Source organism: Salvia splendens, chromosome 7 (assembly GCF_004379255.2).
Source record: "Salvia splendens isolate huo1 chromosome 7, SspV2, whole genome shotgun sequence".
NCBI classification, from domain to species: Eukaryota; Viridiplantae; Streptophyta; class Magnoliopsida; order Lamiales; family Lamiaceae; genus Salvia; species Salvia splendens.
The window spans coordinates 18,396,480-18,413,946 of NC_056038.1; the positions used below are offsets into that span (position 1 = coordinate 18,396,480).

General features: G+C 41.1%; 1 long non-coding RNA gene across 1 annotated transcript; it reads right to left on the reverse strand.

Moving 5' to 3' along the window:
* Positions 1-1,436: 1,436 nt before the first annotated feature.
* On the reverse strand, positions 1,437-17,132 carry LOC121811684. Its single transcript, XR_006052746.1, has 3 exons — positions 16,996-17,132; positions 15,919-16,018; positions 1,437-1,723 (listed from the first exon to the last, which is right to left on the reverse strand). It is a non-coding gene; the product is annotated as an uncharacterized LOC121811684 (long non-coding RNA).
* Positions 17,133-17,467: the final 335 nt, after the last annotated feature.

The window sequence follows — 17,467 nt, forward strand, 5'->3', positions numbered from 1 at the left end:
CTCATCTGATGTTGTCTTGTTAAATATACAGTGCATTATGTAAAAGTATAATAGCATACGTTGCAGTATATGGTGCATTTTAGAGGTGTATGTAGTGTATTATTGTGTTTTTTACAAACTAGTTTCAAGACAAATTTTTATGTGCATTATTGAACTTAAACTTTGCATTATGTACCATGATATATGTTTTATAGTCGGAATATTAACCATTACTACTGGTATTAGCTGTGGTGGTAAAGAAACATACTTAAGTCATTATTTGTTATGACTTAAGCATAATATGTTGTTATATATGCATTAATCATTCTTTAAACTTTGTTCATGATGTGTTGTTTGGGCCATTTCAGATAAGAAGCTTAGAGTCGACATAGAAGATGATGTCGATGACATTATTCCCGTGGCGCTTGCAAAGAAATTTAGGCAGAGATTAACCGAGATAGCTCAGGGTGAGCCTAAACCACCTACAGGGCGAAAACAAGATCGACTCTACTCCCGTCGAACGTCGTCCGAATTCATTTATTGTAGGGAGTGATGGTTCGACTATAGGGTGATGGATGTTAATGAATTCCTTGATTGCTTGGTTGACTTTTTTGCGTTGGAACTAACAACTTTCACAACCTTTTAGTAGCTTTTTGATATTGGACAATGATTTTTGGAATATGGATTATGAATGGAGTACATGCCATTATTCATCCGTATACTGTGTGCCTAACGTTGTTGATGTTGTCTAATTTTATTTAAAAGATCCTTATCGTATTCCACGTAATGTAAATGACACAGTAAATAATGCACGGTATAACACAAATCAAATTAGACATTACTTATGTTATGTGTTGCATTGTTTTTTGAAAATTGGTTATAGATACGGAGACTAGATATGTGCATTATTTAACCAAAAGAGTGCATTATGCATCAACAAATGATGTGTGCCTTATTTTTTTGATGATGTGCATTTACTTAAAGGATCCTTAACGTATTCCATGTTATGCAAAATAACACAGTAAATAATGCACTGTATAACACAAATAATGCACTTATTCAGAAATGTATTATGTGCAGTACGTTTGTTTATGCAGTGCATTACAAATAAATAGTAAACCATTATTTACTATATATTATGCACTATGAGATTTATCCTAGTTATATGGGTAAATTCGATTTTTGTAGTCCTTAACAGGCGTGCAATTGTTTAGTTTCTTACCTACTTTTGTATTTGGTATATTACATTAGTGAAGTATCCCGTCCGCATCAGACAAATAAAATTTGATATTACTTATGTGCTACAATTTTTTTGAAAAGTGGATATAGATACGGAGAGTATATATGTGCATTATTTAACTTAAAGAGTGCATTATGCATCAACAAATGCTCATTATTTTGAATGCAGTAGGGAACACAAGTATCCATGGCGTCATTGAGTTAACTTCACACATATATACAGTACTCGACTTTTATATAATCCAATAATTAACAGAAAAATTCTACTAATGCAACAACCACCTGTTTCAACTTATAACAGTACGACAAAAAATTTGAACAACAATACTACTAGAGCCCAAACAAAAGTTGTGATGCGTTGTTTAAATAACACAACTCAAACTGTTCTTTTACCCTTGGGCGCATCTTTCTCCATCGTCATCTCTTTAAGTAGTGGACAATTCCTGGAGTCGTGATGACCCATCTCATCGCACGCCTTACACCGTCTAAGAGGCCTTGTCGCATCCTTTACATAGTAAGCAGACAATTAATGCACGATTTTCATTAATTTAATCTGTAAGATATTTAAATTGGACAATTACGTGATTTATGTATACGTAAAATGCACCATATTATTAAACGTTGTTTTTAATGTGTACGTACTATACCCTACCCCCTAGGCTTATTAAACCCTTAGGGGAAAATAAGAAACATGTGCCAAAAATCAAAACTAATAACCGATATTTAAGCCCTAGACAAACGCGACATACTAGCGCTCCTATGCTAATTCGTACAACATACACATTGCAAATAAGATGTTATTCATTATACAGACAATATAATCCATTACGCATATTCATTTGGTGCATTATTTGTACGAACATTATTCAACATACAATGTGCATTGGACACTTACGTGATTTATTTATAGGTCAAACACAAACTATGCTTAAACGTTGTTATTAATGTTTACGTACTATACCCTAGCCCCTAGGTTTATTAAACCCTTAGGGGAAACAAGAAACGTGCGCCAAACATCAAAACTAATAACCGATAACTAATCCCTAGACAAACTGCTTGAAAGAGCAGGTTTGTGCAGGTGTCGTTCAAGCAAGGATATATCCTACTGGTCAGTATGGAAGTCCCTGCTAATCCTGAACCTGGTATCAATAAATCCTTAACCCTCTTCTACTGGGTAGTATAGTGAAGGTAGGGGTCGAATCCCACAGAGATGAAAGCGTTTTGGAGTGATTGTGGTGATATTCTGGAAGGTTTGGTTAGCTACCACGCTTTGGGTTGAGATTTATCTAGGCTGGAATTTAAGGTGGTACTCTACTGACTAGGAGGCGGAAAAGGTGTTGGACAGGCGGCTGTGTACGTGGAAAGTGGGGAACATGGTTTTTGGATAATAAATGTGGAAGGTACGAGTTTACTATAAAAGGTTAAACAGAATATCAGAGGAAAAAGAGGTAGTTAGGTGACTAGGCCTACAGGTCTGAAAAGTAACAACTGAAAAGTAAGGAAAAGTAAAGGACAAAAGCAAAAGTAACTAAAAAGTAAATGTGGTCCCAAATTTGGATGTGGACATTGTCTTCTCCAGCAAATCTGAACACAAATCAAACAACTCAGGTTCCATGAACGAGAAATGCAGATTAACAACTTCACAAAAAACAGATCTACAATCTAAACTCCAAATCAAAAGATTAAACACTGAAACTGCAATTATGCTTACTGGTCAACATGCAGGGTGGCAGAATAACATAAACTCGAATTTCACACTAAAACACTTCTGGAAAATAAATCTAAACAGCCACTGAACTGAAAAATCACAGATCAAACAACTCCAAATGAAATCATGCTTCCAACACTTAGAAATTACTGCAACAACTAGATCTAAGCTACCTAGGCAGAATGAAACTGATTTGAACAGAAAGAGATGCATAAAAACAACTTCATTGCATAAAACGTTTGGATCTCAACCAAGACTTCAAAATAAGCAAAATACTGGAAATGCGAAAGATCCAACGTAGAGAAAACAAACAAGATTAACTAGAAAACAAATAAAGATTGTTTTTCCCACTCCGGGCGATGGAACTGCTAACTACGATCATGCTGACTGGAACGAGAGAATGGAACTCCGGCGAACTGATGATCTTCAAGTGACCATGGCTGTGGCGAGGGACGAGAATCTGGACTGGGCTGAAGAACTGAACTACCGAGAGATTTCTACCTAAGAGTGATAATGATGAATTTAGATCCTCTTTTCTCTCTCCAAGTGGCTTCCTTTTATAGGGAGGCTTACCCTTGATTTTAGGGTAAAACCTTGTGGTGAGATGACTTCTTTGCCCTTAATTGTGGTTGATCAGTCCCAGCTATCCTTCTTCTCCATCTCGAGCCATTTTTGCATGTATATTGGTCAGTACGTAATCGTCCTGACGCCCTTTTCACCTGAAGTATCTGAAGCTTTGCCTACTGGCTAGAACACTCAACCTGCACGCTTAAGCAACTTGTTTTGCAGATAAAGTTCAAATATGCACATCATACTGACCCGTAACAAAGGCCTAGAATACGACTTATCGAACTGCTCACACTTACTACATGCTTGTCCTCAAGCGTGAAGAACAACCAAAAGACATAAGTCGAATTCTAGCCTGGTTACTCCACTGACTGACTCTACCTAACCTAGACTCTAAACTATGATGCAAAAGAAACACTTAAACAAACACACAAAAAAAAAACTGAAAACACAAAGAGCGGGCTATATTTTCAACCATCCCTCCCCTCTGGATCAGGTGCAATCCGGCCTTAGACAGCCTTGAACTTCTGCCACCCCCCCTCTCTCTCCCAATCAGTATATTTGTTTGTCAAGATCGCCCACACTCTCGGCCCAACTGTAGGTTCACTCAGTCACTCATACCTCACCAGGAATGTTAGGATTGCATTCTCTCATTATGCTCAACCACAGTTGCTTCGGACATAGATCTCACGAGCAGCTACTGAAGGACTTATAGGCTTGTAACGGGGCTTTTGGCTTGTAATATTTTGGGTGGATGTTCCTAAGGCTCTAAGGTTCAAAATTTCTATTTTATTGATGCGGGGGGGACTGTGTGTATCAGGCTTCTGATCAGTTGCTTTTCTTAGTTGGCGCTTCTGGCTTTGGTCTCCAACTGGTCAGTAGCATCTTTGTGGCTTCGCCACCCTTATTCCTTCTTCATTTTTTTGTGGCCGAGTTTTTTTCTGACCATTTTCTTCATATTCTTTCTTCTTCTCTTTTTTTCTTTTTCCCTCGTGGCTTCGCCACCCTTATACCTTCTTTTTGGGCCTGGGATGACTCCCTGGCCGATTTTCTTCCAAACTTTCTTGTCCAGCTGGATTCTGCTTTCTTGTACACCCTTCTAGCCAGTAAGCTTCATTCGCTTCATGCATTGCACACACACAGTCCCAGTGGCTAGGGGTATTTATCTGGGTATAAAGAGTTAGAAAAGAGGTTCTAAAGGTGGTTTTTTTTTTGGGGGGGGGGTTCCTACTGCCTTCAGTGTTGCTACACGCAGTCACTTCACCCTAGGCAATTTGTGGCAGCCGCTCTTTTCTTTTCTAAACATGTGGAAAGTGGTTCCACTTAAAGCTTATAACTCACATTTTAAGAGGGCTTTCGTGTTTGGCTCTAAGTATGGGCTTTTCTCTCATACTCACATCATCTATCCTGACTAGGAGGTACTAATAGGGATGGTTTCGGTTTTCCAGCATGTCCTATCTCCCTCAATTCCCCTCACCGTCAGCTCAAGACAGTTGAGTTTTAAGCCCAATCAACACACAAAATAAAAAAAAATATACCTAACAGGACACTAACACAAGCACAAACACAGACCACACATATACATATTCATCATACTGGTCATTGCGTCCCCCCTCCCACTTCACAAGTGTCTGCCCTCAGATAGGGCTGTGAAGTGGAAAAGGTAATGGCCAGTATGATGGACACATAGACAAACAGACAAAAACAACATATTAAAACTAAAACTTCTCACACTTAGACTATGGAATGGGCTAAGTGGGAGAGTTTGAAAACCTAAACAGAAACCAACAAACAAAACACACATATATACAAAACTCCTCACACTTAGGCCATGCAATGGGCTAAGTGTGAGCCAACATGCTTACGAAAAAGAAAACAGAAAACACAAACACATGCGTCAAAAAGACAAACCCTTAACTTCTCACACTTAGACTATAAAATAGGCTAAGTGTTATGAATGGGGTTTGCGCACAAACAGAAATTATACTACCTAAATAAACAAAACACAAACAGAAATACGGAAAACTAAAAACATAAAAAAAAAACTAACTGGTCAGTAGGTGTGGTGGTCACTTGTTCCTCCTGCTCCTTCGCGGGGCAGGTTGTGGTGCAGGTGGTTCTACCGGTTTCTCCTCCTCATTCTCGGATTGCTTGTTCCCAGATTCTGCCGACTCTTCGGCATCTCCTTCCTCTTGTTCCGCCTCTAGTTTCTGCTCTGCTTCTTTCGTCTCGGTTAATACCTCCTCTGATACTCGTGATTCATTAGCTCGGCCTCCATGGCCACTTGGTTCAACACCTTCCTCTTGGCCTCGTTGTGTTAACTCCATCAATATCTCGTCTATCACGGACGCCATCCTGGCCATTTCTGTTATCAACCGGTGGTTTTCCTCTCCTAGCCTGGTAACAATCGTCTCCAAAGCTTCTTGCTTCTGACTCTGCCTCGTCTGTCCTGCAGACTCCTTCAGGATCCCTTCCATTACTGATGCTAACTGTGTCATTTCTGTTCTCATCTGTCTGTTTTCCTCCGCTATCTCATCCACAGCCTTCTCTAGCTTTTCCTGTCTCTGCTCCTGATCTTGTGTTCCCGGATGTGCTGCAGATCTCCCAGTCGGTATAGCTTCTTCTCCCATTGCGTAGAATTGGGGTGCGCCCTGCCTCATGTAAACGGTGTTCGTTCGGACGAACAAAGGTGTATCAAAAAGACCAGGAGGATCCACCATGATCTGGTCGGATAAGTCTTCAGCCTCCGTGATGATGATGTTGTTTCTGACGAACACTCCCAAGACATGGCAGAGAGTGAGGTTCCTCGCTGGGTGGGTGGCAATTAGATGGCATTGGTAGGCGGTCCAAAAACCCAGATGCAACTTCCTTCTCTGCTTGGCGCACCAGAGAAGATATAACTCCGTCATCGATGTCCTAACAGCGGAGTTCGACTGCCCCAATAAATTGAAATCCAGGTAAAGCTGTACAAGACGCAGAATTGGGTTGTTGAAATGAACGGAGCGGGAAATAGTGAACTGGAATTGCCCTGCATCAGGGTGAGTAAGTTCCTCCCATGCTTCCTGGGGCTCAAATTCCACATGTCTGCGGGGAATTCCCCGCTCCCTACTTCTCCACTCAGGCCCTATGGCCTCCTCTAAACTGCACATTCCCAGACGCACGGTCCACTCAATCAAGCTCATCCGTATCTCTCCGCCAAACAACCTAAAACTGATACATTCCTCATCTAGATCAGTGGTGACCTTAAACCTAAAGGTCGTGTAAAACTCCTTCGCTAATCTAACCGGGACACTCGGATCCCCATTCTCCAACAACCATTCGAATCCTAACGCGTGCAAATAAGATAGAAACTGCTCGCGGGCACCTAACTCATCTAAAGAAGAAATGTGAAGTACCTTTCCGCTCTTCACCTGCTTACTCCCTTCATCCTTGCTATCGAAAGCTTTCTATAGCTCCTTCGAGTCGAAAAGCTTCATTTCCTCCACCAGATCATCAGTAAGGTCCACTGTCCAGCGCCGGTACCTCAGTCTCTCTACCGGTGGGTGGACTAACTCTCGATGATCATTCTGAAGCTGTTGTTCTGCGTACTCCTCATCCTCCAAAGAGATATCGCTGTCAGAGGCTGATTCCTCGCTGGCAGCGTATTCGCTATCACTTCGCTCCCTCCGGTGTTCCTGGACTCGCTGAACTGACTCAGTAATGACTATCCCAGTGTTTACTGTACGTGGCTTCTTGTTGCTGGGCTTCTTCTTCATAGGGGCCTTCCCCTTTCGTTTTCTCTCTTCACGGTATCTAACTTCCTCTCCGTCATCTATGTCTTTCTCTTCTTTGGGTTTCTTCTCAGCTTGTGTTGAAAGTGGATCCTGGATAGTAGGACTGGTCTCTTTGTGGCCTACCGACCTGGATGCGAGGTCCAGACCCTCAGCCATCCCGTCAGCCTCTTCACCTTGGCCACTCAGTGTTGGAGATACCGCTCCGGTTTCCATTGCAGTATCCTCTAGGTCGGTAACAGGTAAAGGCTCCTCCCCAGGTTTTGTGGGAGTGGTCCTTTCTTCTTCACTCAAGATCTCCACGGGATCTGCCTCTGTGTTCGGCTTCGCCTTACTAGCTGCCCATTTGCCTAGGCATCGCTGCGATACCCTTTGCGGCTTCGGTTATACCTCCTTCTGGTCTCCCTTCAACACTAACTTCCTCTTAACTGCCTTTGGTTTTATCACGGGTGGTACTACTTGTTCAGATTCCTCTAAACTCTCTGCCGTCTCCTTTTGAGCAGTATGCTCCTCAACTGCCCCTTTTTCTTGTTGGGGAGTTTCTTACTTGTCTTCCACCATTCCTCCTGCTACCTCGGATTTGAGGTCCGGTCCCTCAACCATCCTGGCAGCGTCTTCTTCCTGCCGATATACCCCTTCCAGAATCGCTTGAAATTCTTCATCCGTCATAAGGCCCTGCTTCCTGGCCGTCTTATTTAGATCTATGGTCTCTCTTGCTACTCCTTGAGGAACCGGCTCTGCTATCGGTGTCTTCTCTGTCTCACTGCTCCCTTCTTTGTCTCCCTGTTCTTGACTCGTCCTGGCCTCACGCTCCTCAGGGTTAGAGTCGTAATGGGCAGCGACAGCGTCAAGTTCCGCTGAATTGGGTACTGAGGTTTCCGATGGCACGGTCGCCGAGGGAGTTCCCTCCTCTGAATGTACTGCTGTATGGCTGACCGGCGCAGGCGGAATTTCACTGGGTGCGGTTCCTACGCCCCCCATTTGGCCGAAACTGGGCAGCGCCGTCGTCCAGTCCCTTGTCGGGTCTTGTTGGCGAAGAAATGCCATCATGGCATCCATGGAAATCATGGGTGGCGGCTGAGCGGTCGGTGCCGGTGGTGGTGGATTTGGTTGTGGTTGTGCCTCCGGGGTTTCTTGGCGACGAGGTTTGATTTTCTTGGCGAACGCTTTCTTCCCCATGATCGGAAATTTACGATTTGGTGGTGGAAAGTAGGGTTTGAACTGGTGGAAATGGGAAAGAAACTTTTGGGAGAGAAAGTGTAAATGAGGGGTGAGGGAAAAGGGTTGGGACGGTGAGTTTAAATTGGATGAGAGAGAGCAGTTGCAGGTGGTTGTAACCGGTTATCAGGGGTTGCCGGTCGCGACGCTTCAGATGGGAGGCAGTTGAGATTGCTGGCCTCTGATTGGTCAGCGTGTCCCTTCTCTCTGCTCACGCGCCACTCCCAGCCGCTGCCACCCTGCAAAAGTTGCACCAACTTTAATTCAAATTTTCGTCCTCTCCATTATCCCCCCTATACTTACCTAATAAGGAAAATAAATCAAATGGGCCCTTAAATAAAATCTGAAATAGCACCAGATAGGCAAATTTTTTTTTTATCAATACGTACTCCAAATTAAAATTAAGGCCCGAAAATATTTTTTGAATTTTTAGAAATTATCTTGCATGCAGAGATTAACTACGTATTTACAATATATACATCTTCCTTAGGCAATTTGGAATTCTACTTGGCCAGTATATGCAAACTATTTTCAAAAAGAAACTAGCCTGAATGCCTCCGTGTAAATACGTAGTTAATCTCTGCATGCAAGATAATCTCTGCATGCAAGATAATTTCTAAAAATTTAGAGCAGAGATTAACTACGTATTTACACGGAGGCATTCAGGCTAGTTTCTTTTTGAAAATAGTTTGCATATACTGGCCAAGTAGAATTCCAAATTGCCTAAGGAAGATGTATATATTGTAAATACGTAGTTAATCTCTGCATGCAAGATAATTTCTAAAAATTCAAAAAATATTTTCGGGCCTTAATTTTAATTTGGAGTACGTATTGATAAAAAAAAAAATTTGCCTATCTGGTGCTATTTCAGATTTTATTTAAGGGCCCATTTGATTTATTTTCCTTATTAGGTAAGTATAGGGGGGATAATGGAGAGGACGAAAATTTGAATTAAAGTTGGTGCAACTTTTGCAGGGTGGCAGCGGCTGGGAGTGGCGCGTGAGCAGAGAGAAGGGACACGCTGACCAATCAGAGGCCAGCAATCTCAACTGCCTCCCATCTGAAGCGTCGCGACCGGCAACCCCTGATAACCGGTTACAACCACCTGCAACTGCTCTCTCTCATCCAATTTAAACTCACCGTCCCAACCCTTTTCCCTCACAAACCCTCATTTACACTTTCTCTCCCAAAAGTTTCTTTCCCATTTCCACCAGTTCAAACCCTACTTTCCACCACCAAATCGTAAATTTCCGATCATGGGGAAGAAAGCGTTCGCCAAGAAAATCAAACCTCGTCGCCAAGAAACCCCGGAGGCACAACCACAACCAAATCCACCACCACCGGCACCGACCGCTCAGCCGCCACCCATGATTTCCATGGATGCCATGATGGCATTTCTTCGCCAACAAGACCCGACAAGGGACTGGACGACGGCGCTGACCAGTTTCGGCCAAATGGGGGGCGTAGGAACCGCACCCAGTGAAATTCCGCCTGCGCCGGTCAGCCATACAGCAGTACATTCAGAGGAGGGAACTCCCTCGGCGACCGTGCCATCGGAAACCTCAGTACCCAATTCAGCGGAACTTGACGCTGTCGCTGCCCATTACGACTCTAACCCTGAGGAGCGTGAGGCCAGGACGAGTCAATAACAGGGAGACAAAGAAGGGAGCGGTGAGACAGAGAAGACACCGATAGCAGAGCCGGTTCATCAAGGAGTAGCAAGAGAGACCATAGATCTAAATAAGACGGCCAGGAAGCAGGGCCTTATGACGGATGAAGAATTTCAAGCGATTCTTGAAGGGGTATATCGGCAGGAAGAAGACGCTGCCAGGATGGTTGAGGGACCGGACCTCAAATCCGGGGTAGCAGGAGGAATGGTGGAAGACAAGTCAGAAACTCCCCAGCAAGAAAAAGGGGCAATTGAGGAGCATACTGCTCAAAAGGAGACGGCAGAGAGTTTAGAGGAATCTGAACAAGTAGTACCACCCGTGATAAAACCAAAGGCAGTTAAGAGGAAGTTAGTGTTGAAGGGAGACCAGAAGGAGGTACAACCGAAGCCGCAAAGGGTATCGCAGCGATGCCTGGGCAAATGGGCAGCTAGTAAGGCGTAGCCGAACACAGAGGCAGATCCCGTGGAGATCTTGAGTGAAGAAGAAAGGACCACTCCCACAAAACCTGGGGAGGAGCCTTTACCTGTTACCGACCTAGAGGATACTGCAATGGAAACCGGAGCGGTATCTCCAACACTGAGTGGCCAAGGTGAAGAGGCTGACGGAATGGCTGAGGGTCTGGACCTCGCATCCAGGTCAGTAGGCCACAAGGAGACCAGTCCTACTATCCAGGATCCACTTTCAACACAAGCTGAGAAGGAACCCGAAGAAGAGAAAGACATAGATGACGGAGAGGAAGTTAGATACCGTGAAGAGAGAAAATGAAAGGGGAAGGCCCCTATGAAGAAGAAGCCCAACAACAAGAAGCCACGTACAGTAAACACTGGCATAGTCATTACTGAGTCAGTTCAGCGAGTCCAGGAATACCGGAGGGAGCGAAGTGATAGCGAATACGCTGCCAGCGAGGAATCAGCCTCCGACAGCAATATCTCTTTGGAGGATGAGGAGTACGCAGAACAATAGCTTCAGAATGATCATCGAGAGTTAGTCCACCCACCGGTAGAGAGACTGAGGTACCGGCGCTGGACAGTGGACCTTACTGATGATCTGGTGGAGGAGATGAAGCTTTTCGACTCGAAGGAGCTACAGAAAGCTTTCGATAGCAAGGATGAAGGGAGTAAGCAGGTGAAGAGCGGAAAGGTACTTCACATTCCTTCTTTAGATGAGTTAGGTGCCCGCGAGCAGTTTCTATCTTATTTGCACGCGTTAGGATTCGAATGGTTGTTGGAGAATGGGGATCCGAGTGTCCCGGTTAGATTAGCGAAGGAGTTTTTCACGACCTTTAGGTTTAAGGTCACTACTGATCTAGATGAGGAATGTAACAGTTTTAGGCTGTTTGGCGGAGAGATACGGATGAGCTTGATTGAGTGGACCGTGCGTCTGGGAATGTGCAGTTTAGAGGAGGCCATAGGGCCTGAGTGGAGAAGTAGGGAGTGGGGAATTCCCCGCAGACATGTGGAATTTGAGCCCCAGGAAGCCTGGGAGGAACTTACTCACCCTGATGCAGGGCAATTCCAGTCCACTATTTCCCGCTCCGTTCATTTCAACAACCCAATTCTGCGTCTTGTACAGCTTTACCTGGATTTCAATTTATTGGGGCAGTCGAACTCCGCTGTTAGGACATCGATGACGGAGTTATATCTTCTCTGGTGCGCCAAGCAGAGAAGGAAGTTGCATCTGGGTTTTTGGACCGCCTACCAATGCCATCTAATTGCCACTCACTCTCTGCCATGTCTTGGGAGTGTTCGTCAGAAACAACATCATCATCACGGAGGCCGAAGACTTATCCAACCAGATCATGGTGGATCCTCCTGCTCTTTTTGATACACCTTTGTTCGTCTGAACGAACACCGTTTACATGAGGTAGGGCGCATCCCCAATTCTACGCAATGGGAACACAAGATCAGGAGCAGAGACAGGAAAAGCTAGAGAAGGCTGTGGAAGAGATAGCGGAGGAAAACAGACAGATGAGATCAGAAATGACGCGGTTAGCATCAGTAATGGAAGGGATCCTGAAGGAGTCTGCAGGACAGACGAGGCAGAGTCAGAAGCAAGAAGCTTTGGAGACGATTGTTACCAGGCTAGGAGAGGAAAACCACCGGTTGATAACAGAAATGGCGAGGATTGCGTCCGTGATAGACGAGATATTGATGGAGTTAACACAACGAGGCCAAGAGGAAGCTGTTGAACCAAGTGGCCATGGAGGCCGAGCTAATGAACCACGAGTATCAGAGGAGGTATTAACCGAGACGAAAGAAGCAGAGCAGAAACTAGAGGCGGAACAAGAGGAAGGAGATGCCGAAGAGTCGGCAGAATCTGGGAACAAGCAATCCGAGAATGAGGAGGAGAAACCGGTAGAACCACCTGCACCACAACCTGCCCCGCGAAGGAGCAGGAGGAACAAGTGACCACCACGCCTACTGACCAGTTAGTTTTTTTTTTTTGTTTTTAGTTTTCCGTATTTCTGTTTGTGTTTTGTTTATTTAGGTAGTACAATTTCTGTTTGTGCGCAAACCCCATTCATAACACTTAGCCTATTTTATAGTCTAAGTGTGAGAAGTTAAGGGTTTGTCTTTTTGGCGCATGTGTTTGTGTTTTCTGTTTTCTTTTTCGTAAGCATGTTGGCTCACACTTAGCCCATTGCATGGCCTAAGTGTGAGGAGTTTTGTATATATGTGTGTTTTGTTTGTTGGTTTCTGTTTAGGTTTTCAAACTCTCCCACTTAGCCCATTCCATAGTCTAAGTGTGAGAAGTTTTAGTTTTAATATGTTGTTTTTGTCTGTTTGTCTATGTGTCCATCATACTGGCCATTACCTTTTCCACTTCACAGCCCTATCTGAGGGCAGACACTTGTGAAGTGGGAGGGGGGACGCAATGACCAGTATGATGAATATGTATATGTGTGGTCTGTGTTTGTGCTTGTGTTAGTGTCCTGTTAGGTATAGTTTTTTTTATTTTGTGTGTTGATTGGGCTTAAAACTCAACTGTCTTGAGCTGGCGGTCCTATCTTAATTGGTACAACATACACATTGCAAATAAGATGTTATGCATTATACAGACAATATAATCCATTACGCATATTGATTTGGTGCATTAATAGTACGAACTTTATTTGGTATACTATGTGCATTGGAAACTTACGTGATTTATTTATAGGTCAAACACAAACTACTCTTAAACGTTGTTAGTAATGTTTACGTACTATACCCTAACCCCTAGGATTATTAAACCCTTACGGAAAACAAGAAACGTGCGGCAAACATCGCGGTCGCGCATTATTTACTCTATCTTGTTCATTGCACCTCATATAATACGCATTATATAGTCTGTATAATTCATTATCCATTACTAGTTGGTGTATTGTTAGTAACTAATTACAGGATACCCGTCAAAACTACAGGGCCATCATCATGGTTTTGTCTCTCACCCTATACGAAATCACCAATCCACCAAAATTGGGCAATCACAGACCATAACAAGAACCCCATCGGAAAAGTGAGCACAAATTTTTTTACAAAGTACAAGAATACACGCACTCAGTGTTTCAACAAGTGTCGAGTATATGAACGGAACTGAATTGGTATTGAACCGGAGATTCATACACACAGACACGCATACGCAGCAAAAAAATCTGAATTACCTTCTTCCATTATTCGGAGTCTAACGATTGCAAAAACGCAGCGAAATAATATAGACAATCAGAGGATCCGGGAACCAAAAGTCGAAGATTGCAACGTCCGGAATACTAAAATAAAATTGTGAAGATTGAAGACGGCAAAAATCGATTCTGGAACGCGAGAGATTACTCAAAAAACCGTAAGATTTTCAAGGGAGGATTTGATGGAAATTTCCATAACCATCAACATACCGTTTCCCTAATATGCTCCTACTCTAATTAAATCTGATTAAAATTAAATATTTAAGTTGAATATTGTCGGCCTTAGGATGATGAAAATAGACGTTAAGATCAAGAAGGAAAAATGAGGAAATATGAGAAAAGGAAATGAATACATCCCTATATATATATATATATATATATATATATTCCAAATTCTCATAATTTTCACACCGAAGCACACCTGTTCAGATACCCACACATTTTCATCATATCTTTCTTGTTATATTTCTCTTATGATCTCTTGATAACAGACTTACTTACATCTTTCTATACTGCAACATTTTCATTGTATCTTATAGCTTTGGTTTCTCAAGATTTCGCATATCGTCATATATCATTTCGTACCACTTTTTTTTCCGTGTTACCATTTATTTTCATATACTATTTTTCCATATTAATTTCCCCGAGCGGGGACCATTCAACATAATATATCATTTCCTCCGCATGAGGACCGATCAACAATCATATCATATATCATATTTCACAAATCACATATCACAGATCCCTATTCCCAAGTAATCAGATATTATTTTATCTTATCTTATCATATATCACAGATCACATATCCTTTATTCAGAAGTCATCAAATATTATTTTATCTTATCATATATCACTAATCACAGATTACAGATTATTATTCATAAGTCATAAGATATTATTTTATACATCACAGATTACAGATTTTTATTCAGAAGTCATCAGATATTATTTTATGCATCACAAATTACAGATTCTTATTCAGAAGTCATCAGATATTATTTTTATCTTATCATATATCATTAGTCACAGATTACAGATTATTATTCATAAGTCATAAGATAATATTTTATACATCACAGATTACAGATTCTTAATCAGGAGTCATCAGATATTATTTTATACATCACAAATTATAGATTTTTATTCAGAAGTCATCAGATATTATTTTATGCATCACAGATTACAGATTCTTATTCAGAAGTCATCAGATATTATTTTATCCATCAGAGATCACAGATTCTTATTCAAAAGGTCATCAGATATTATTTTATATTATCTTATCATTTAGCCCCAATATCTGCTTGGTTTCAGGTAGGGTACACGGACCAGATCAGAATCAGATGCAGACACGGATTTTATCCTCGAGAGAACTCCGCACAGACCACCCATAAGGTGCATATCAGAAAATCAGACCACCCATGAGAGTGCAGACAGATAATCAAACCACCCATTAGGGTGCAGATAGATAATAAGACCACCCATTAGGGTGCAGATCAAACAGATCAGATAGGGGTCCATCAAATAACAGACGATCCTCGCTTCGGTTATCCAGAAGACGAGTGATCACAAATAATGCATCGCCGCTGTCCTATGGCATGCCAATTGTACCCAACACATATGACCAAGCAAACGGGACGTTTTATTTCATATTCTTCTTTCAAATCTCTTTTTCATATTTATTCCATGTCCAAAATCACTTCAGATAACCATTCTTATCGAATTCACAGACATTCTTTTAGTATATACTTTTATAACCTTTACATATTATTCTCTTGTGTTTATTTTATTCAGGCTCTACCTATCAGATCACTTCTTTTTCATATAGATTCAGATATCTTTTCATTATCTATTCAGACATATTTCACATTATTCAGATCTTCATAATTTATTACATTTCATTGCATATCATATCCAATGTCTTTTATTCATATTCGTACCATTATTTCGCAGATGATTCATATAAAAAAATTAATAAGTATTATAACAATCCACATATTTAATTATAAGCATATTTAAGCATATTATTTAATTAACATCTCACAAATAATCACATTATAGCACACATCATCTCAACCAAAGGAATCAAAAACCATAGAGAGGATACGCTACCTCGCAGGCTTATGAATATAAGCCTATTTCACCTTACTACCCTTCGCTATCTTCTAGGTCCATTCCTTTTGTGTCCAAAACACACTATAGGCTCCTTCGCCTTTATGCATAATATAAATAGCATAGCAATTAATAACTCATATTTACCCATGATCATGTTTTCATCACTAAATCATCTAAATAAATTAATTTGCTATATTAACTTAATATCTTCTTATTCTTTTAACTTTCTAATATAACAACTGCACTGGACTGATTCGTCATAAAACTTCTATGTTCATACGGAAGGATTTAGAGACTTGACATAATATTTTTAAATACCCAATGAAGTTTGGTTTATAATCCAATAAGATTCATTCAAAGATTCCTAATAGTTTAAGAGATATTCTCGTTTTCCCACACACTACCAAAAATCAGACCATTTCTGGCAGCAGTTTCTAAACAATTTTTACAATTGGTATTTGTACTCTTTAATTCGTCATAAAATTTAGAGAACAACTAAACACCTTATAGTTAATTTATAAATTATGAAATAAAGTTTTCATTGACTTTAAATGCCTTGAATATTTCGGATAACACATACCAAAATATGACAAAGTACCAGAATTTTGACAATTTGTAGTCATATGGTTCACACAATTTACACACATAGTAAACGAAACTCCTAAATTCACCATAAAACTCAGGGATCCTCTAGAGTCATCATAGTTATTATAGAAATTGTTAAACCAAAGTTTTAACATATCTAAACATGCTTAATAATCCAAACTAGGAGGCGGCAGAACACAAAGTTTGATTCTCCTCAAGATTTCATCTCAAACTCAACCATTCCACATCAAATATCATCAATTCAGCCCCTCCCCTGTTAAATATTCATCCAAATTCATATCCATGTAATCAAACTTCTAATTCAAATATGAAACAACAACAAACGAAGGTCTATGATCGCGTAAACGTCAATATATCGAAATTTAATCGATTAGTTTTCCTACCCCCAAGTGAATGAAATTTCAGCCCTTCAACACCAACATATACTCAATTTCAAGGTATAAAAATAGGATAGGGAGAAAGGTCTACCTTGATCTAACTATATTCCGCCGATTACGTGCTCGATTTACCAACGAACACAACTAATTGGAAGGAGAAAAGTTGGATATGGGAGGTGAAGAAGCTGCCGATTCTTCTTGAAGAAGAGAGAAGTGACTTTCTTCAAGAAGATGATATAATTCTTTGTATTTTATTATTTTATTACGTGGCAATTTAAATCAACACATGTCACTCTAATATTTAATATAATTGTTTATCTATTATCTAGACAATTCCACAAATTCATGAGTTGTTGGGAGTTAAAATTATCTCCCACATGTACAAAGAAAATCGGACAGTTCACATATTAGAAGAAAATATGAAAAACTTTAGTATAAAGACAATTTTGCCCTTCTAACGAATTCTCTATACAAACATCGATTAAATTTTAATTTCTTGCACAATATTACTTATATTATACTTCTTTTGATCTCTAGATTCCATATACATTATTTTCCAATGG